Source organism: Salvelinus sp. IW2-2015, linkage group LG4q.1:29, assembly GCF_002910315.2.
Source record: "Salvelinus sp. IW2-2015 linkage group LG4q.1:29, ASM291031v2, whole genome shotgun sequence".
In the NCBI taxonomy this organism is placed as follows: Eukaryota; Metazoa; Chordata; class Actinopteri; order Salmoniformes; family Salmonidae; genus Salvelinus; species Salvelinus sp. IW2-2015.
This window is the reverse complement of record NC_036842.1, coordinates 18,606,922-18,611,948: the sequence shown is the minus strand read 5'-3', so window position 1 is coordinate 18,611,948 and position 5,027 is coordinate 18,606,922. Positions and strand designations below refer to the sequence as shown.

The window sequence follows — 5,027 nt, the reverse complement described above, 5'->3', positions numbered from 1 at the left end:
TTCCTGTCTTCTTCTTAGCTCTGAAATACTTGGAAATATGGAAATTGAAGCAAAAACAGTGTCTGTCTCTAGACTGTAGTAGAAAGTTACCATTAATATTGCATCAGTAAAAACATACAATTCTGTATCAAGTAAAAGTGTTTTGCAGGCAGACTTTGATTTTGAGAAAGAAAATTATTAAATGATCTTTGACATTTATATTTGTGGTTTATTTATGGCATTTGTCATTTCCATGCCTTCAGTATCTTATTAGCATTTCTCTATAAATAACGTTTCTTTGTCACTGTACATTTTTTATTCAAGGGAAATACAATATTCAATCTCAAGTCAACATTTGTTGCTTGACTGTTGCCAGCTGCTTTAGACAACAAACGGACAATACATTGAATGCATGCTCACCTCTAAAGTGGCAGGGTTATTTGTGAGACAGGTGTGGGCTCCAGAAGAGAGGAAATAATAGAGAATCATTAAAGTCCTTCTGGTAAAAAAATCCAGCTCACCCAGACAAGATGTGCTTGACAAAGGAAGAATAGTTGACGCATCCGTTGGCGTCCTCTTGGCCCGCCAGCAGCCTGTCCACCTCATCCTCTCCCCCAGGGTGGCCAGCACGTGACAGCTCAGTGCCCATGATAGTGCCATTGCCCTGCTTGTCAAAGACCCGCAGGCCCTCGACAAAGTCCTCAAAGTTACCCTGGTCCTTGGAGTGGGAAATGTGCTGCAGCATGGGCAGGAAGTTCTCAAAGTCCACCAGCATGCTGCTCATGTCTTCCGGCCGAGGCTTGCCAAACACCTTCAGGATGTTGGTGTTGCCCACAACACATTGCTACACTGGGCAAATGTGATCTTCATCTCCCCCGTGGGCGTGCGGTTGAACAAGGTGAGAGCCTCCTTGAACTCCTCGATCTGGTCGGCGCTGTATTCGAGGGGGATGCTATTGGGGTCAAAGTCGGGCTCCTTGGGGCCTTCGACCACGGGTTCAGGGGTCGGCATGGGCTTGGCAGCAGGTGCTTCCTCCTTGGCGGGCTCTGCCTTTTTGGGCTCAGTTTTCTTGGCTTCCACCTTTTTGGGGGTCATGGTGCTGAATGTGGGGGGGTTCCAAGGTGAGCGAGAGTGTGAAGGGAGGGAGGAGGCTATTTCTAAGCACAAATGGTCAAAGGCTCTCCTGAAGCTTTTATATGTACTTCGCCTGGGAGGGGAGATGGGGCCGATAAATAAGGTCCTATGGCACACTATAAAAGGAAGAAACCTTAAATAGATCCTCCTGTCTGTGGCGTAACAATTAGGTATTGTTCTCAGCTGCTATCATCAAGCCGACAGGGCTCTCCACTGTCATTAACCAGTGTCCAGCTACATTATCCCAAAATGTTCTGCCTCACTGATGGGTGCAGGCAGGAATTAGGACACACAGACAATGTATTATTACTGAATGAGAACATTGAACAAAATAGCTTTTTTGACAATTGACTTTTTTGTCTGTCATTAAAACTGAAAAACCTATCCTATGAGATGTTTCTATGACAGAGCAATGGTCAGTTTTTAATCAAATTTACTGAAGTAAAAAAGGAATGTTTGTATATGAAATTTGGTTATACCTTTGGCTCACGGAGAATACGCTCATTTTGACATCTATTTACTTTAGCATGGGCTATGCCAAGGTTCTGCTGTATATGTTTCTGAAATCAATTCCAGTGTACAATCCATATTTGTTGGATTAGTGTCTCTAGTGCACCTGTTTGGCTCTTTGCTTTGATGGGCAGTTTAAAGTGATAGAATGACTGATTTATTTCAACATTTCTATGCAAAAACTAAATAAATGTTCTCCCTTTAAAAGAATATCTGACTGTTGAAAGTTATTATACATGCTGGTGTTTATTACATGTTTATAGTCCCGCTAATACATTGCATGTGTAGAAAACATGTATAATCAACTGACGTCAAGATATCTACTTCAAATATTTTATTCAAAACAGAAGAAACCCTGTTCCTTTTCCTCAAAATAGTATATAAAATACTTTCCAATGCCCAGGGAAAGCAAACTGCGGATGCAGTCAAATCCGGTTTTATGTTATTGAACATACTTTGTAGCGCTCTTCAACTTAGTGCCGTCATACATATTTATTTCCTAATGATGAAAAGCCTCCATCTTTGTTTTCATTTAAATGACTCGATGTGCCGAGTGAATGAGATGATAAGGCTTGATGGAAATGCATTAAAAGGCATTAAGCCTCATGAATCTCCCTTCCAATGCAGAGGTTAATCAATGCTCAGTCAAGCACATCTTCTGTAGCATCCAATGTAATAATGGACAAAGCACTGGTTGAAAGAAAACAATGAAATATAACATTTTATAAACCTCAGTCCCACTAGCAAAGGTTATGACCAAAGGAGCCTATGGCTTGAAACAAGAGTATTATGTTTAATGACAAAAGGCTCTGATAAAAGAAATGCTCGACTACATAGAAGTCTACACACGGTTGTACACAAACACAATCATAGTACTTGTGTGCTATGTGTGTGTGTGCATATACTGTATGTCTTCTCTTGATCATACTCTGTGGTAGTCAGGGTTACAAGGTCAAGTAACTAGTGCAGTTATAGTATGTATGCCCATTAAATAAATAAAATGACCCTCAGCTTAGGTTTCTGCTGTATTCATTTAGGCTTCTGCTCCTCAATAATTTCCCGTAATTGAACGTTGATAAATTAATCAACCAAAATCCATTTAATTTACGGGAGTGAGGGCATGTTTAGGATGGACCATACTGCACCCCAATTTTAATCTATCACGGCTACATTCATTTTACACACACAATGCAATTCATCATCTCAGTTGAGAGGCAGCCAAAGCATGGCATGGCATGATCGCATTATCCATTTACCCTAGTCTATTGACCATGCAAGTCCCACTCAATCCTTCACTGTGAAGTAGGGACACTTTCAGTGTGTGTGTGTGTGTGTGTTTGGCTATGCTTAAGATCATTATCTCCCTTTTCCTTACCTTAGAGGTCACATGGCCAGCAGGCCTGACAGCTCGTTTGTCCTCTTTTAGTGTGTGTGTGTGTGTGTGTGTGAGAGTGAGAGTGAGAGTGAGAGTGATAGAGAGAGAGAGAGAGAGAGAGATTGGCCATATGCATTTAGAAAAGGCAGAATGGAACATAAATTCTCTGAAAAATATTCACAGAACTGTCTAGCTACATCCATCATTTATGAAGCGATTTAAATTGAGAAAATTGTAGTTCAGTGTGTCAAATCTCATTTGCTAACCTGTTCACTTGGATGGGGATAGATTTGCCGCTAATAATCACTTCCATTTTGCCCACCAATAATTTCCTGAATTACGATTAATCAATATATGACAATTAAGGCGACCTTCTGAAAAGTGTCCTCTGTCAAGAGTAATTCTAGGGGCATACCATCTAATAGGCTTGTGACTTATTAGGGTGTTGTGGATGGGGATGGAGGAAGGCCTTAAACCATGAGCTATGGCTCTGAAGATCACAAGTTCAATCCCAGTGCTAGGCAATCATTTTAAAAACCTATCCCAAACCTTAACCATTACCTACTTTCACTTCATCCATAGACATTGATTTCATTGTTCAGTCAGTGCAAGTTTGGCTTTAGACAACAAACGGAAATTATTGTATAGGAAATGAAGTATACACAATGTACTGTGGTTCTAGCTCTGGCTGTATAACACCAGATAAAATATCAGAATGCAATATCTATCCCCCTGTCTACTTACCTGTGTGGAGTTAGTATGTCCTGCGGTGAAATGTGTCATCGGTATTCACAAACCTGTGACAGTTGTTCTCTTTGAGATGGTAACCATATTCATATGTCATAAATATGGTATGACGGCTGCTGCGGTCAACATTATCACTGTACATCCTTTTCAGGGAGGACACCACAGATTTAGCTTAGTTCTGTGTGAGGTAGACACCACTCTTGCAAACTGACCGAAGTATCTGTTGCTGAGTAGTCATGCGGTAATATTGTGAGCACTTAGGCAACAGTTATACAATCTGAAAAAGTCCCATATATATACCAAAAGCCCTGTCTCCCCACAGTCATCCCCCTCTTGACGACAAGCATTGGTGATTCGTTCCCCATGTGTCCCTTATGTGTATGAACAGGCCAATGCAGGAAGAGTGGGGAGGGACAGAGAGCTCTTAAGCCCAGAGATAAGACCAGGAATGAAGGCAGGCTGGGTGGCTGGCAGGGCTTGCTGGTTGTCTGCCCAGGAGCCATTGGTGGTTGAGAACAACTGAGGGCTAGCAGAGGGGCTCAGTGGGGTTGGAGGTTAACATATCTGATGATGAAACTGACATTTCACTGGAAGAACAAAATAACCCTCATCTAATGAAAGCATAGAGCAGGGCTGGGGCCACATTCCTTTCCACGACCCTGGGAGTCATTCAGATGCTCTCGAGATCTTGAGCATTGAGCATTGTTCACGCTTGGAGTCAAAGGCAGACGTAGTCAAGCTCTATTTCCAAGAGTCTGTTTTCTGCTAAGATCTGACATACAGTGCATTCGGAAAATATTCAGACTCTTCGGCTTTTTCCACATATTGATACGTTACAGCCTTTTTCAAAATGGATTCAATAATTTTTTCCCTCATTAATCTACACACATTACCCCATAATGACAAAGCAAAAACAAACATATAAAAAATAAACAACTGAAATATCACATTTACATAAGTATTCAGACCCTTTACTCAGTACTTTGTTGACGAACATTTTGGCAGCGATAACAGCCTCGAGTCTTGTTGAGTATGACACTATAAACTTGGCACACCTGTATTTGGGGAGTTTCTCTCATTCTTTTGTGCAGATCTTCTCAAGCTCAGTAAGGTTGGATGGGGAGTGTCGCTGCACAGCTATTTTCAGGTCTCTCCAGAGATGTTAGATCGGGTTCAAGTCCAGGCTTTGGCTGGGCCACTCAAGAACATTCAGAGACTTGTCCTGAAGCCGCTCCTGCATTGTCTTGGCTGTGTGCTTAGGGTTGAACCTTCGCCCCAGTCG

The 5,027-nt window shown here is 41.8% G+C and overlaps 1 pseudogene; it reads right to left on the bottom strand.

The window, feature by feature from the left end:
* Window positions 1-496: 496 nt before the first annotated feature.
* LOC111961099 (myosin light chain 4-like) lies at window positions 497-1,074 on the bottom strand (annotated as a pseudogene).
* Window positions 1,075-5,027: the final 3,953 nt, after the last annotated feature.